Below are 18322 nucleotides of genomic sequence, written 5' to 3' on the forward strand. Positions count from 1 at the left end.
TGTTTTGATTTCTAATTTAATTCCATTGTGATATATGAATATGTATATGATTTCTACTCTTTTAAAATTGTAAGGTGTATTTTATGACCCACAATGTGGTCTATATTGGTGAATGTTCCATGTGAGCTTGTGTATTCTGTGGTTGTTGAATGGATTATTTTATTATATTTTCATGCTGTATTAGATGTAAGTTTAAAAAACCTTTTCAAATTCTGTTACCTGCTATAGATCATTTTACCTACTCCTCTGTCTGGCAGCCAGTCTCTGGTCTCTTCAGCAATAGTGAGGTAGACACCTTTTCCTCAGGGAAGAGAAATCCATGGTTTGTTGCCTTTGCCAGTAATGAAAATGTTGGAGATCTAGGTGGCAAAGCTGTTGCCTTTGGCATCTTGCATATGAACTATATCAAAACAGCCAGGATGTCTCTCCGTTGGTGATCATACCTACTCTTTTCAGGTTAGCACCTCTGGTCACCACCATACACAGTATCCAAATCAATTTGAGCGGTGTCATTCACCTTGCTGAGGGGATTAGGGTAGCAGATAATTTTTTTTTTTTTTTTTTTGTGGTACGCGGGCCTCTCACTGTTGTGGCCTCTCCCGTTGCGGAGCCCAGGCTCCGGACGCGCAGGCTCAGCGGCCATGGCTCACGGGCCCAGCCGCTCCGTGGCATGTGGGATCTTCCCGGACCGGGGCACGAACCCGTGTCCCCTGCATCGGCAGGCGGACTCTCAACCACTGCGCCACCAGGGAAGCCCAATAATTTGAGGATCACTGGTCACTGGAGAAGTGATTCCTTTTGTGCCCACAAAGATCTTTCTCCCTTTGCACAATTTGCATGTGGCCTCTTTGGGCATAATATGATGAACAGCAAAGCAACACTTGGTGTCATAGATTGGTCTTGTCAATGCTGGTGACATCCATAAAACCAGCAGGGTAGGTTATATCAGTTCAGACCTTACCATCAGCCTTAATGAGCTGCTTCACGCAGATCTTCTTTACTTCCTACTGGAGCATACTTAAGTCTGTTACTTAGGAAAACGATGAGGGGGGAACATTCTCTCATGTTGTGGGGATTGGTAGATGGACAAGGAGCCATGTATTAATTGTATAATTTAAAACTCCTTTGTTTTTAAGACAAAATGTTCAGCTTGATAGTTTAAGGCTCATAGACGGGTCAGATGCTTCTTGGAACTATGAGCCATGGCTGCGCTAGGTACTGAAAGAGCTGCGTGGAGTATTCTATAAATGTCAATTACATTAAGTCGATTGATAGCGCTGTTCAGGTCATCTACATCCCTACTGACTTTCTGCCTGTGTGATATATCAATTACTGACAGAGGGTTGTTGATGTCTCCAACTATAATTGTGGATTTCTGTATTTGTTTTTTCCAGTTCTAGCAATTTTGGCCTTGTGAAATAAAAGTGTCCCTATCTGCAGATGGCATGATTGTCTATGCAGAAATCCCAGGGAATCTATGTCAAAAACTCTTAGAAAAAAAAAAAAAAAAGAGAAAAAAAAATAGAAAAAAAAAAAAACTCTTAGAACTAATGAGTTCAGCAATGTTGCAGGATACGAGATCAACATATAAAAATCAATTGTATTTCTGTATACTAGCAATGAACATGTCGAAACTGATAATAAAAATTATAATACCATCTAAAGTTGGACAAAATATACTTAGGTGCCCTCAAGGAGCTTGCAGTGTAGCTATGTACTGATCTGTGCTGTGGCCCAACACAAAAAGATGAGCCCGGCCCATCAGATCCTCTAAGGAACTTGTGGCTGGGAACTTCTAAAGGATGAGGTAGTGAGCAGTGGGAGCAGAAGCTGGAAGGCCATGAGGTCAACAGAGGTCAGAGGAGCCATAAGAAGAGACGTACCTCTGCCAAGTTCTTGGGAGGCTGAAGTTATCAGGGAGAATGAACCACAGTAGTGTAGAAGCCATGAATAGAGAAGTAAATAGTAGAGGGTGAGGAAATCAGTTTGGGACAGTAGCTATGGGCAATCAATGCAGAGTAGCTGGGCCATGTTAGTGGTCTAAGTGAAGAGCCACAGAATTCTGGGTTCCCATGTATGTGCGTTGCAGTTGTCAGGACAATTTAGGTGACAAGTGATGGAAACCCACCTCAAACTAGCTTGAGCCAAAAAGGCATTTATTGGTTCACTAGACTGGGAAGTTCAGGGCTTGAGCTGGCTTTAGGGGCTTAAAATTGCTACGGCTTTGCCCCTCCTTCCTTGTCTTGGGATGTTTTTTTCTCAAAAATTGACTCCATTCTGTAGATAATTTATTCCTTCTGTAGACAGCCACTAATGACTGAAGTTAGTTGGTTCTTAGTGTTTTTGGTGCTAGCAGAGAGAGGGATCCTTACCCACCATGCACTTCCTCTCTGTGAAGAGTCTCACGGACCCAGCCTCAGTCAGGTGTTCACCCCTAGACCAATTCCTCTGGCTAGAGAGATGGATTACCCTCATTGGCCAGTCTGAGCTATGATTAACAGCCTCCTCCCTCCCTCAATGAACCATATTAATTGAGGAGGAGTAGTTTCCTAAAGGAGAAACCCAGTATTCTTAGAAGACGGAGGAAGGGTTATGGGCTGACCAAAGCAGTCATGTCCACTCCACGGAGTCCCCTCTCTTCCCACTTGAGGATACTGGAAGGAATCTCTTTCTGGGAACCAGAAGGCTCTCCCTAGAATAAGTGCTGCCTGTCATGTCTCTCCTTTGGTTTTGGTTTTCTTGGTGTTTAGGGAAATTCTGTGTGGCATGGTAAGGGGAAACAGCAATGAGATTTGAGTCTGTACCAGCAGAAGTGGGCATGATGACCTTCCTGGCAGAGCTAGGCATTGTCAGCCTTGTGCTTGAGGAAGCAGAATCATGTGCTGGGGCATGGAATGGGCCCCAGCAAGGGCAGCTTGTGAGTGGTGAGTGGTGAGTGGAGAGGAGAGGAGTCTGGGAGAGTAAGGGATGGAGAGCTGCTGGTTGCCAAGTGATGGGAGAGCGCCACTGGGGCCTTGAGAGACCCAAGTGTACACGCCACTGTGGGCATCCCTGGCTTTCTGAGTGCACTTCTCTCCAAATCCTTTAGTCATAACACTATTTAGGCTGTCTTAAATCTTGTTTTTTTGTAACGACTAAATATACAAATAAAGAAATAATTAATGTTGTGAGATTAACAATTTATACTCACCCTACCCAGATAAGCAAAGAAGTTCAGCCTTCCTAACTTGCTATAATTCTTCTTATCTCACTTTGAAACTCCTGTTCCCATGATGTAGAAGAGAAAAATCGTGGACTTGGTAATTAAAGGATATGAACTCTTCTGCAGATTAAGGTCATTGTTTTTTTAGGTACTTCAAACTAACTAAATGCTCAGTCTTTTCAACTTTCTTCTCCAAACACTTGTGCTATCCAAGATGGCATCTGGCATGGGGAGATTCCCATGTATCTTCAGGGAGAGGGAATCCCAGCTCCACACGGGGGTCTCTGTGCTGCCCTCTGCGTTCTTGCTGGCCGCTGTGGCCATGTCCTTTGTCCTACCTGGTCACTGGGTGTCTTGCTGCCCTCTGCTGCTGAAGGGTGCATTAATGAAACTCGGGAGGTGGACCACCAAGCCCTGATCATGCCACCACTGCCCCACTCAGCCCAATATTGGGTCTTATTGGTGCTGAAGATCTTCCCCAAGCACTAATGTGTGTGACGTGCCATGGCACCATGATTTCAAGAGAATGGGTAATTGGACAGTTTAATACTCTGTATCATTGAATTTAAGAAGCACTGTTATTTTGCATACCCCTAACAAAGTGAATATGTTGCCAGCTAAACCATGAAATACCATTGCTTGTAAGATGCGTCTCAATTTCAGAGATGAGAAAAGTGCATCTCAGAATCATTAAAATATGGCATTTTGTAATTAATGTAATGGTTAAGAGCTCTGATACTAGAGCCAGGCTGCTTGGGTTTGAATCCCAGCTCTGCCACGTCCAAGCTCTGGGGTCTTGGGCCAGTCACTCACTATCACTGTGCTTCCGTTTCCACGACGGTATAATGGGGATAGATCAACTTCCTGGTGGTGTTGTGAGGATTGAATATATGTGTAAAGCATTCCAAATAGTGCCTGGCACACAGTAAGCACTATATGTGTTTGCTATTTCTATTATAAAATATCCATCACATCTGCAAATAAGGGATAAACTGCTTTACCACCACCTCACTGGGTAAGCAGGGCTCTTGCCAGCCCTCCACCATGGGCAGGCAGGCCTATGGTGCCACTGCAGGTGCCTTGCAGCAAACAAGTGGCCCCTTTTGCACAACTTAGCAAAAGTTCAATTAAGACTCGTGTTAATCGCTCCTGGATTCCATTGTCCTCCTCCACCGTAATTAGTGAACAGTGAATCAGGGTGGCAATATTCAGTTTGTATCAGGGTAGCATTTTTTTTTTTTTTTTGTACGCGGGCCTCTCACTCTTGTGGCCTCTCCCGTTGCGGAGCACAGGCTCCGGACGCGCAGGCTCAGCGGCCATGGCTCACGGGCCCAGCTGCTCCGCGGCATGTGGGATCTTCCCGGACCGGGGCACGAACCCGTGTCCCCCGCATCGGCAGGCGGACTCTCAACCACTGCGCCACCAGGGAAACCCGCTTCTTCATTCTTATAGTTTTAAGAGAATAATCACTTTATTTTTTTTTATAAAGTAGGTAATGCATATTACAAAACTGAAGCAATTTAAGAATTACAATGAAGAAACAAGTAATTCACCAACAATTTCATTACCCAGAAAAGAAAGAAATACGGTTACCATTTGGGGAATAGCTTCCCAACCGTCTCTTTATACACATGTCCAGGTAGAAGACAGCAAATTGTCTAGAAAGAATTTTATAATACTGGGATCATACTGTTGTTTTTAATAAAAAGTGTGAAATTTGGTTTTACTTGAATTTAAAGTATAAAAAAGGAGCTAGTGTAAAAATAAAGGTACTGCTGAACTTGATGTAAATCTTCCTTCCCGCTAAGGTTTATTAGCTCCAGAGAGGCTCCTCTGGGGGACAGAAGGGTGATTGGAAAACATTGTTTCCTTTTCCTCCTCTCCCATCTTCTGCCCTTCCTGTCTGCCTCTCCCCTCTCCTCCCCCACTTTTGAAATCTACATAGCTACTAGCGTTTGAAATCTACATAGCTACTAGCTGTTGAAATCTACATAGCTACTAGCAATTGACTCTCCACAATGGAAGATGAGACTTGTTCTCATCTTTTCAATCTTTCCACCTCATTTTCTTGTTCTCCCACTTTCCAATTTTTGTTGGTTATTTTGGCTTCACTTTTTAAATGGTTATAATATACTCTATTCTGCAAGGCTGTGACTCTTCTGGTCATTTAGTGGAGATTCTATAGTTAGCCTTAGTTTCATATTTTAATGGATTCAATAGAAATAGAGAGCTAATGCTCATAGCTATCTATTTCTGAATTCTCATCTACCCCTTGGTTGGCAAGATTTTTCTCATTGGGTATGTTTTTCAAGAAGGGCTAATGCATACTCAATTCCCTGAGTCTTTCCTGACTGTGAATAGCATTTATCCTTGAATAATAAATTGGCTGGGTGACATATTCGAGTCATACTTTCTTTCCCTCAGAACTTTGTAGAACATCGCTCCACTGTCTTCTGGCACTGATAGTATCTATGGAGAAGTACAGGAAAGTCTGGTTTTTATTCCCTTTGGTGATTTGCTTTTTCTGCGTGACTATCTGAAGAACTCTCTACTTCAAGTTAAATAATTTAATCAAGACATGCCTCCAAGTTAATGATTCTGTATCCATTTTTTCTTCATATGTGGCATGCTTTTATGACCTGCTGATTCAGTTCTTGCTTTGAGAAAATTTATTCTCAATAGACCTCTGAATATTTTCTCCTATTTTATTTATTAAGTTCTCTTTGAGCTCTTATTTTATTAAATCCGTTCATCCACTCAGGCAACAAATATTTATTAAGGGTCCACCAAGTGCCTGGCATTGTGCCAGATAAAAATCCCTGCCTTCCTGTAGTTGACATTTTAGTGGGATGAAGATAACAGGAAATAAACAAAATAAACACATAGAGTAGTGTATTCGATGGTGATAAGTGCTATATAAATTAGGGAATATATGGGGCTAGAATCCTAAATAGGGTGACCAGGGAAGGCCTCCTGCAGGAGGTGACATTTGAGAAAGGCTTCAGCTTCTCTTGATTTGCATTTCCCTGATCAATAATGACGTGGTCTCTCTCTCTCTCTCTCTCTTTCTGTCTCTCTCTCTCTCTCTGTGTGTGTGTGTGTGTGTGTGTGTGTACAGACAGTAGAGAGAGACAGAGAGACAAACAGAGACACAGAGAGACTATACATATTTCCTTTCCTGTGAAATACCTGCTCATGTCCTCTGCCTGTTTTCATTGCAGCTCTTACCCACTTTTTAATGATTTGTAGTTCCTTGCCTTGGATATTTTGTTGTTTATATATGTGGCAAAAATCTCCCAATCTCAGACTAGTCCTTTCGTTTTGATTATGGTGTTTTGCTTTTTAAAAAATATTTGTTTATTTATTTATTTATTTGGCTACACCCGGTCTTAATTGCGCCACGTGGGATCTTTAGTTGTGGTATGCGGAATCTAGTTCTCTGACCAGGGATCGGACTCGGGTCCCCTGCATTGGGAGTGTGGAGTCTTAACCACTGGACCACCAGGGAAGTCCCTTATCGTGTCTTTTGAGTAGGAGAATTTGCTACTTATTGATCTTTTCTTAGTGCATTTTGGGGCTTGGTTAAGAAATTCTTCCCCACCCCAAAGTCAGAACGCTATGGTCCACTAAAAGTTTTTAAGTTTTACTTTTGACATTTAAGCATTTGATCCATCATCTGGAGTTGATTTTTGTGCGTGGTGTAAGATGGGGCAAAACATCTGGAAGGCTACATACTCAACAGTTAACAGTGGTGACCTCTGGGGGTAGAGGACTTTCAGTTTTTGTGTTTTTTTTAAGATTATTATTTATTTAGTTTATTTTTGGCTGCATCAGGTCTTAGTTTTTGGCAAGCGGGATCTTCGTTGAGGCATCTTTCTTTGTGGCACACAGGCTTCTCTCTAGTTGAGGTGCACGGCCTCAGTAGTTGTGGCACACGGGCTTGGTTGCCCCACGACATGTGGCAATCTCAGTTCCCTGACCAGGGATTGAACCTGCATCCTCTGCATTGCAAGGCGGATTCTTTACCACTGGACCATCAGGGAAGTCCCGACTTTCAGGTTTTTTTTAAATCTTTTATCAAAGTAATATATAAATGCAATTTAAAATCGTAGCACTTTCCATATCAGTGGACTGATCTTGAAAAACAGCAGGGCCCACTCTCCTCCCCATTCCTGCACATCACTCTACAGAGATAACATGTTCAAATCACATCTTTTTAAACTGGTATTAACCTCCTATATTCAAAATAACATTCTTATACTAATATTCCTTGATTTTCCATTTTACACATGATTTAATCAGGCCTAAGTATTTTAAGATGAGGAGTGGTCTCTCTCACACTAGTGGGCACCCCTATACTCCCTCTTCCCCCTGCTCCCAATATAGTTCTATCATAATCTTTGGTGGAATACATGTTCAGTGTTTACATTACCATGACTATGTAGATATCGTTCACAGTCAAGCAATATCTTTCTCTCCCATTACAACACACCTTTTGATTTTTCCTGGAGTCAACACTTGCTGCCTTTAGTTGATTTGCTTTCATTTTCTCTGCACCTATGAGTCCGTGTTCTTCCAGGCTTTCTAATCAGAGACGTAAAATTCCTTGTAATACAGCCACACACATCAGATTTGCTTCCTTGTTTTTCACTCTTGGGGGTCGCCTTCTTCTAATGACTTGTTCTTTAGACGTAGTGCACAGCTCTCATCCTGGAGATTCTCTTCTCCTTCCTCTTTCTCGCCCATTTTCTTAGATCACATGTTACCCTCTTTTATGTTTTAATTCTTCATTTTGAGGGGGCATCCTCTGGTAGCTTCCTGAGAAAGTGTGCATGGAAGTTACATATTTTGGGGGATTGTATATGTTTGCAAATAGCTTTATTTCTCCCTCACGTGTGATTGATACTTTGCTGGATATAGAATTCTAACTTGGAAACAATTTTCTCTGAAAAAATTTAAGGCATGCCTTTACTGTCTTCTATACTGCAACTAGTCAGTCATGTACCATTCTGATTACCAATCTTTGGAACCACCTTTCCTTTTCTGAAGCTTTGAGGATCTCCTCCTTATGCATAGTATTCTGAACTCTTATGATGCTGTATATTCATGTGGGTATTTTTTTCATTTATTTTGATAGGTACTTGGTGGGGACTTTTCAACTTCACATCTTTCATGAAGACTCATGTCCTTTAGTTTTGAGAAATTTCACTGTATTATTTTTTCTCTCCTCTATTTAGTCTGTTCTCTTTTGTTGGAACTCCTATTCATTGAATTTTGGACCTCTTAGATGGATACCCTAATTTTTAGAATATTTTCTTTCTTCTCTCTCTATCTCTTGGAGAGTTTCTTGACTTTATTTTCAAATTTCCTCTTGAATTTTAAATTCCAACTATCATATTTTTAAAGTTACCAATAGCTTTTCCTTTTCCTCTTTCCTTTCCCATAACCTCCTCTCCTTCTTTAATTATTGTAACATCTTGCTGTATCTCCCTTAATATTAATGTTTGTTTGAAATCTGCCTTTTCTGCTTCCGCTGGAATCTGTGTGTGGGGATGTGTTGCTGGCAGGCAGGTGGGAAGCTGGTCACCTGGTGGCCTTAGCTTCCAGAGTTCTGGGAGCTGGGGGAGAGGGAGACGTCACTTAGCGTGCAGGTTTGCTAATCTCTCTGTTGCCCTCCCATCCTTCACAGTGCCTGGCGTTCACAGTTTCACGGAGAATAAACCTCTTGTCTCCTGACTGGAGGTATGCTACCTGACTGGCTGGGATAGAAATGGGCACCTGCCCCTTATAAGATTTTTAATAAACCCTTGTATTTTCAGCCCCATGCACTACCCTACCTTCTTTGGTGCCTGGCATCTCCAATTCTGAAGGCTCTCTGGGTTCTCTGGAAATCAGCTTGCTTCTCCCCTCTGATGGCTTCCTCTAGCTGGTTAAGCCAGCCACTGTTGCTCTGTCCACGTTCCAGCTTCTGAAAATTGCCATTTCTCTCGCAGATCTTTTCTTTTGCTCTTTTTGCCATTGTGAGTTTATAATACTTTAAAACATCACTTTAGACTCAATCTGAGTGAGGTTTCTGGAGGGAGCAGAATAAACTCATCTGTTCAATCTGCTATGCTTAACCGGAATTGTTAACCAATTCTTTTTCTTTTCTTTAGAACCTCTGTTACAAAGAATTAGATTAATCATAACCCTTGGTTTACAGTGCACTATCACTACTGGTTTTTTCACGGCCTTAATATATTCATTTTAATTATTTAAATTAATATAAAGACTGCCTATGATCCTTATATCCAACTTGAGAACTAAGACATTACCCTTATCTGACACTGGCTTTATGTTCATCTTCCATCCCATTCCCTGTCTCTCCCATAATTAAGAGGTAATCACTATCCTGAATTTTTGTATTTATAATCGAAATGCATACATATATATGTAATTTTATCATATGTATGCAATAGATTGTCATTTTCTTTTCGAAATTTCACTCAACATTGTTACTAACATTTTTCCATGTTATTGTTTAAAATTTTAGTTCATTCACTTTCACCACTGAATAATATACCATAACTTGTTTATTCATTCTCCTGTTGTCATTTGCGTTGTTCTTGTTTTGTGCTATTGTGGGCAGTGCTGCTGTGAACATTCTTATACAGGTCTCCTACTGTACTTAGAAGTGACTGCTACATTGTAGGAGACACAAACACCCTACTCCACAATATTAGGCCAAATCGTTTCGGCTAAGTGGTCGTACCAATTTTCACTCGCATCAGAAAAGCGTAAGATATTCCGATGTCCCTCATCCTCTCCAGCAGTTGCCAGACTTTTTAATTTTTGCCAGTTGAATGAGTGTAAAATGGCGTCTCACTGTAGTTTTGGTTTTCATTTCCCTGATTGCTAATGAGGTTGAGCATCTGCTCATGTGGATATTGGCCATATGTGATCCCTCTTTTATGAAATGTCTGTTCATGTCTTCTGCCTATTTACCTGTTGAGTTATTTGGAGTTTTTTCCTTATTATTGATTTGCAGTCCTTTATATACCAATCTTTTGTCAGTCATACGCACTACCAAATATCTTCTCCCAAAGTGTAGCTTGTCTTTTCATTTTTTTTAAGGTGACTTTTAATGAGCCGAAAGTCTGTATTTTAATGTTGTAAATTTGTCTTCTTTTAGTTAGTGCTTTTTGTGACTAATTTAGGAAACCTGTGCTGCCCATTTGCCCGTTTGCTCTCAGATTCATTCTCTGCCCTCTCCCTGCTCTGGTTTGAAACACCGGGGGCTGGCATCCTTCAGGCTCGCATGTCCATTGGCTGCCAGTTAGAGTTTGGCCAAAGGGAGGAACTGGTCTGACGTCTAAAAGCAAGAGGAGTGAGAAGCCAGGGTATTTTCTCCCTTCTCTCTTTGCTTTGGGTGGCATCTCTGGCAGTGGCCATGTCTCCTCCATAGTTATAATTCCTATTAGGCAAGCCTGTTTCTGCTCCACCTGAATAGTCTGTACTCTACAATTCCAGCTCCTACTGCGTGACCCCAGCTGCTGAGATCTGGTGATATCATCTCTTCCTTTTTTCCCCTCCATCCATAGGGGTGGAAGGGGCTTTCTACAGTTGTTAATCTCTGGGTTGCTTCATTGTCCTTTGTTTGCCTTTTCACCTTTCCAACACCTTTGCAACTAGTTTCGTCTTAGTTTTCCTCTCGTGATCTACCAGTGTGGATATTGTTTATATAACTGGATCACCACTCCAAGGTGGAAATATATTCATCTCTAGTTTTAACTAAAAGTTTAATGTTTTTCTTTTGATAATCAAATTTTAATCCATCTGGAGTTAATTGTTGTGTAAGGTAGTTTATTTCATTGTGGTATAAAGTAGTGATCAAATTTCATCTTTTTATATGGACAACCATTGTCTTCCAGCTCAACTTATCAAATAATCCCTTTATCTCTACTGATCTGTCATGCCCCCTCTTTTATATGGCAAATGCCCATATATATCTGAATCAGTCACTGGTGTCTCTAGTTCCTTTGGTCTGTTTAATTGTCCCTGTAGAAAACTTTAATACCCACTCTCAACAGTGGATACATCATCCAGTCAGAAAATCAATAAAGAAACAGCAGATTTAAAAAACACTATAGACTAAATGAACCTTACAGACATATATACAGCATTCCATTTAACAGCAGCAGAATACACATTCTTCGCAATCACACATGGGACATTCTCCAGGACGGATCATGTGTTAGGCCACAAAACAAATCTTAAATTCAAGAAGATTTAAATAATATCAAGAATCTTTTCCAACCACAATGGTATGAAACTAGAGATCAGTCATAAGAAGAAAACTGGAGGACTTCCCTGGTGGTGCAGTGGTTAAGAATTTGCCTGCTGATGCAGGGGACACAGGTTCGATCCCTAGTCCGGGAAGATCCTACATGCCACAGAGCAACTAAGCCCATGCATCACAACTACTGAGCCTGTGCTCTAGAGCCCACAAGCCACAGCTACTGAGCTCACGCACCACAACTACTGAAGCGTGCATGCTGTAGAGCCCGTGCTCCACAACTACTGAAGCCCGCACACTTTAGGGTCTGTGTGCCACAACTACTGAGTCCGTATGCTGCAACTACTGAAGCCTGTGTGCCTAGAGCCCATGCTCCATAACAAGAGAAACCACCACAATGAGAAGCCTGTGCACTGCAGTGAAGAGTAGCCTCCACTTGCCACAACTAGAGAAAGCCCATGTACAGCAATGAAGACCCATTGCAGCCAAAAAAAAAAAAAAAATCTTTATATAAATTATAAAAAAAAAGAAGAAGAAAACTGGAAAATCCACCAATATGTGGAAATTAACACATATCTGAACAGTCAATAATCAAAGAAGAAATAAAAAGGGAAACCAAAAAATATCTTGGCATAAGTGAAAATGGAAATACAACACACTCAAACTTCTGAGATGCAGCAAAAGCAGCCTTAAGAGGAATATTTATAGCTGTAAACACCTACATTAAGAAAAAAGAAAGATCTCAAATAAACAACCTAACATTACACCTCAAGTTATTAGAAAAAGAACAAATTAAGCACAAAGCTAGTAGAAAGAAGGAAATAACAAAGATCAGAGCAGAAATAAATGAAACAGAGAATAGGAATACAATAGAAAATATTGATGAAAATAACAGTTGGTTTTTTAAAAAGATAAACAAAATTGATAAACATTTAGCTAGACAAACCAAGACAAAAAGAGAAAAGACTCAAAATTATAAATGAAAGAAGACACATTGCAAATACAAATGATTTGTATTTGTAAAAGACACAAAAATACAAAGGATGATAAAAGACTACTATGAACCATTATAAACCAACAAATTAGACAATCTAGAAGAAATGGATAAATTTTTAGAAACATACAAACTACCAAGACCGAATCATATGGAAACAGACAATTGAATAGACCAATAATGAGTAAGGAGATTGCATCAGTAGTCAAAACCTTCAAACAAGGAAAATCCCAGGATCAGATTGTTTCCCTGGTGAATTTTACCAAATATTTAAAGAAGAATTAATGTCAATTCTTATCAAACGCTTCAAAAAAACTGAAGAGGAGGGGACACTCCCAAACTCATTTTACAAGGCCAGCATTACCATGATACCAAACACTGAAAGAAAAGAAAACTACAGGTTAATATCCCTCATGGGTGCTAAAATTCTCAACGAAATACTACCAAACCAAATTCAACAGTACATTAAAAGGATCATACATCATGATCAAGTGAGATTTATCTCTGGGATGCAAGGATGTTTCAACATATGCAAATCAATAAATGTGATACACCACATTAATAAAATGAAGGATAAAAATTACATGATAATCTCAATAGATGCAGAAAAAACATTTCACAAAATTTCACATTTGTTTATGATAAAAACTCTCAACAAATTTGGTATAGAATGAATGTACCTCAACATAATGAAGGTCATACATGACAAGACCACAGCTAACATCATACTCAGTGGTAAAAGTTTGAAAACTTTCCTTTAAGATCAGGGACAACACAAGGGCGCCCACTCTCACCACTCCTATTCAACATAGTACTGGAAGTCCTAGCCAGAGCAATTAGGCAAGAAAAAGAAATAGAAGGCATCAAAATTGGAAAGGAAGAAGTAAAACTGTCTCTGCAGATGATATGATCTTATATATAGAAAAGCCTAAATGCTCCACCAGAAACCTGTTAGAACTAGTAAACAAATTAGTAAAGTTGCAGCATACAAAATCAACATGCAAAATTCAGTTGCAATTCTATACAATAACAATGAACTATCTGAAAAAGAAATAAAGGAAACAATCCTATTTATAATAGTATCAAATTCAATAAAATACTTGAGAATAAATTTAACTAAGGAGATGTTACACTGTTAACATCTCCTAATAAATTTAACTAAAGATCTCTAAATAAATTTAACTAAAGATCTGTACACTGAAAACTATAAGACAGAGCTGAAAGAAATTGAAGACACAAGAAAAGAAAAGGTATCCATGTTCACAGATCAGAAGAATTAATATTGTTAAAATATCCATACTACCCAAAGTCATCTATGGATTCAATACAATCCATATAGAAATTCCAATGGCATATTTCACAGAAATAGAAAAAAATCCTAAAATCCATATGGAACCACAAGAAACTCTGAATAGCCAAAGCAATCCCAAGAAAGAAGAATGAAGCTAGAGGCATCACACCTCCTGATTTTGAACTGTATTACAAAGCTATAATAGTTAAAAACAGTAAGATACTGGCATAAAAATAGGCATAGACCAATGACCAGAATTGAGAGCCTAGAAATAAAATAAATATATACAGTGAACTAATATTTGGCAAGGGAGCCAAGAATACTCAATGGGAAAAGGATAGCCTCTTCAACAAAAAGTGTTGGGAAAATGATGTTCACATGCCAAAGAATGAAATTGGACCCCTATCTTACAGCACTCACAAAAATTAACTGGAAATGGATCAACAACTTAAATGTAAAACCTGAAACTGTAAGACTCCTAGAAGAAAACACAGGGGAAAAGCTCTCTGACATTTGTCTTGTTAATAAGTTTTTGAACATGACACCAAAAGCACAAGCAACAAAAGCAAAAACAAACAAGTGGGACTACATCAAGGTAAAAAGCTTCTGTACAGCAAAAGAAACTAACAACAGAGTTAAAAGGCAACCTACAGAGTGAGAGAAAATATTTGCAAACCATATATCTGATAAGGGCTTAATATCCAAAATATGTAAGGAACTCATTGCAATTCAATTAGCAAAAACCCAAATAATCTAATTTAAAAATGGGCAAAGGACCTAAATAGACATTTTTTCCAAAGAAGACATACAGATGGCCAACGGGTACATGAAAAGGTGCTGAATATCACTAATTACCAAAGAAATGCAAATCAAAACCACAATGAGATATCACCTCACACCTGTTAGAATGGCTATTATCAAAAAGACGAGACATAACAAACATTAGTGAGGACGTGGAGAAAAGAGAACCCTTGGGCACTGTTAGTGGGAATGTAAGTTGGTACAACCATCATGGAAAACAGTATGGAGGTTCCTCAAAAAAATGAAAAATAGAACTATCTTATGACACAGCAATTCCACTTCTGGGTATATATCCAAAGGAAATGAAATAATTATCTGGAAGAGATATCTGTACCTCCATGTACACTGCAGCATTATTCACTATATCCAAGATATGGAAACAACCTAAATGTCTGTCAATGGATGCACGGATAAAGAAGCTGCTATAGAATAGAACATTATTCAGCCACAAGAAAGATGGAAATCTTGCTATTTCTGATAACAGAGACGAACCTTGAGAGCTAAGTGAAATAACTCAGTCAGACAAAGAAAAATACTATATGGTATTACTTATATGTGGACTCTTAAAAAAGCCAAACTCATATAAACAAAGAGTAGAATGGTGGTTGCTAGGGGCTGGGGGGGGTGGGAAAATTGGGGAGATGTTGGTCAAAGGGTACAAATTTTCAGTTTTAAGATGAATAAGTTCTGGGGATCTAATGTACAGCATGGTGATAATAGTTAACAATACTGTTGTATAGTTGAAATTTGCTAAGTGAAGATCTTAAATGTTCACACATACACGTAAGTAGTAACTGTGAGGTGACGAATGTGTCAACTAACCTTAATGTGGTAATCGTTTCACAATATATCATGTATATCCAATCAGCACATTATACATTTTATTCTTACATGATGCTCTTTGTCAATTATATCTCAATAAAGCTAGAAAATAAAATAAAACTCTGACATTACAAAATCCCTGTATTCTTGGCATGAACTCGAATTGCTCAAGGTATGTTATCTTTCTTGTAAACTGTTTTTGTTTTTCTGCTGATACTCCTGATATATCCAGTGATTGTCTGTGGTCTGTTCTTTTGTCTATTGGTATTGGCAGCTTGTCTTGTGTTTAAATCTGCTGCCGCCCACCCCCCGTCTTAGGTGGTAAAGCTCTACCTCCCTTTTTTCACCATTGCAAGCTGGTTTTAGCAGGAAAAAAATCACAAGTACCCAGTAAGATTTCTACTCCACTCCCCAGTGATTTTCAGTGGAAGAAAGGGCTTAAGTTGAGGAGTGTTTCTTTTCCTTTCTGAAGCACTTTTTATATGTCATCCTCCAAACCAGAGAGAACTAGTGAGACCAGCTGGAATTATCTTCATTGCCCTATGCCCAGGAGTTGGAGGGTTGTGTGTTGTCTCCTAGAATCCTCTTTCACTTTAGTACAAGTTATATTGTGCCCGGCATATGCATTCACCAGGGAAAATTCTTTCTTCTTTCTTTGGGCCTTTTTGTTCATTTCAATGGGCGATTTCTGTCAAGGCACACATATACTGGCATCTTTCCCAGAAGTCAACCCCTTTTGTAAAAAAGTAAGAAAGACTAACAAGAAAAGATTGATCATTGAATTCAAGAAGTTAGAGAGAAATTATTACATCAACAGTAATGAAAAATGCAAGGAAAATAAAGGGAAGGAATTAATAAAGACAAAATAAATTACTGAAGTTGAAGACAATTGAAAAATAAATTGAAGAGCTTGTTCTTTGAAGACATAAAGTAAAATTGTCTAAACACTGGCAAATACAATCAATCAGTTAAAAAAAAAAGGATCATACAAGTTTACATGGCTCAGCATATGACAAAGGATAGTTCTGGCCAAGAGAGAGAGATTTCTTTTAAATTATAAGATATTATTATGCAAATTCTATGCTAAATTTTGAAGACCTGGGATGCCATGGATGGTTTTATAGGAAAATATAAATGACCAAAGGATAAATAGAGAGTTGAATGGATGAATAATATTGAAAGAAATTGAAAACATTAAAGCACACTGTAAGGTCCCTGGACCACCTGCATCAGAATCCTATGGGCTGCTTTTAAAATGAATATTCCTGGACTCCAACCCAGACCGGTCAGATAAGAATCTTTAGCATAATTTGGGTTTGAAAAGTTGAAAATGGTAGCCCAAGAAGAAAAGAAAAAAGTGCAGACTAATAAAATAAAAATTCCTAAATAAAATGCCAAAAAATAGAATTCAGCACAATATTAAATGAATGACGAAACACATCAAGTGTTATTCCAGATGCATGTATCCAAATGCCCACTTGATGTCTCCTCCTGTGTGTCTAAACAGGGATCCCGAACTCAACATGTCCCAAACCAAGCTCCTGATCTTCCCTCCAATACCTGCTCTTCCTGCAGTCCTCCTTATTTGAATATATGCAAATCAATTCTATTACCTGTGACACCTCTATTTCTCTCATGCTCCACAGCCCATCTGTCAGTGAATCTTGTGGGCTTTCACCTTCAAAACATATCCAAATATGTCCAACACGCACCTCCACTGTTAGCTCCATGGTCCAAGCTCTTCTCCACCCCATTTCCCACACAGCAGTCAGAGGGAAATTTTTCACACATAAATCAGACACCCCCCCCCCCATACTCACCAAAGGCTTCCAGCCACGCGGGTCATCTTGTCATTCCTCAAACAATGCCCAGTGTATTCTTGTCTTTTGCATGGACATTCTATATTTGTTTCTTTATTGACTCTCCCACTAGAACGAGAGCAGTGACTTGGTTTGTCTTGTTTGCTCTTGTGTTGTTGCATCCCCAGAGCCTAGAACAGTGCCTGGCACAGAGTAGGTGCTGAATAAATATTTTCTCACTGAATGAATCCACGAACGTAAGGGTGATTCAGCGTCAGAAAATTCACCGTTAACATTAATCACATCAACCAATAGTTCAGAGGTGACTGAGCACATGATAATTTCAATAGATACCAAAGAGGTACTTGATAAAATTTAACAAATATTTCTAGTAAAGATTTGGTAAGCTCCCTGATTAAAAAAACCGATTCCAGGGCTTCCCTGGTGGCACAGTGGTTGAGAGTCCGCCTGCCGATGCAGGGGACACAGGTTCGTGCCCCGGTCCGGGAAGATCCCACATGCCGCGGAGGGGCTGGGCCCGTGAGCCATGGCCGCTGAGCCTGCGCGTCAGGAGCCTGTGCTCCGCAACGGGAGAGGCCACAACAGTGAGAGGCCTGCGTACCGCAAAAAAACAAAACAAAACAAAACAAAACAAAAACCAATTCCAAATGAATAGCTCAAATTGTAGCTAATTGTGAACCCCTAGGGATTACTGACAGTAGTGTAACACCAACTTATTTTTTCTTCTTGCCCTTTTACTAGGACTTACTAAACACTAGATGCTGTAATAAATACCTTACACATACCATGCGATTAACCCTCATGCCAATCTTATGAGGTCTGTGGTATCTTCTCTTTACAGTCAATGACATGGTGGCCCTGCAAATGTAACCCCTGTACCAAAGTCACTCAGCACGTTTGGGAGGCAGCTGGGACACAAAGCCAGTGGCTGGCAGGGGTGGTGGTGGTGGTGAGGATTGGGCTTGATTGTGCCCCAGAATAACAATGAGCGTCAAAAGAATAAACTCCAATCGGCCCACAGATGTGAAAGATAGTTCCTCTTCACTAATAAACAGAGAAGTGCAAACGAAAGCAATAATGCCTATCAAATGAGCAGGTATTTTTAAGAAGGTAGAAC

The 18322-nt window shown here is 39.7% G+C and overlaps 1 pseudogene; it reads right to left on the minus strand.

The window, feature by feature from the left end:
- Nucleotides 1-234: 234 nt before the first annotated feature.
- Nucleotides 235-9221, minus strand: LOC101279766 (40S ribosomal protein S4, X isoform-like; annotated as a pseudogene).
- Between the last annotated feature and the right edge of the window lie 9101 nt (nucleotides 9222-18322).

The sequence above is a fragment of the Orcinus orca genome, chromosome X, assembly GCF_937001465.1.
Source record: "Orcinus orca chromosome X, mOrcOrc1.1, whole genome shotgun sequence".
NCBI lineage: Eukaryota > Metazoa > Chordata > Mammalia > Artiodactyla > Delphinidae > Orcinus > Orcinus orca.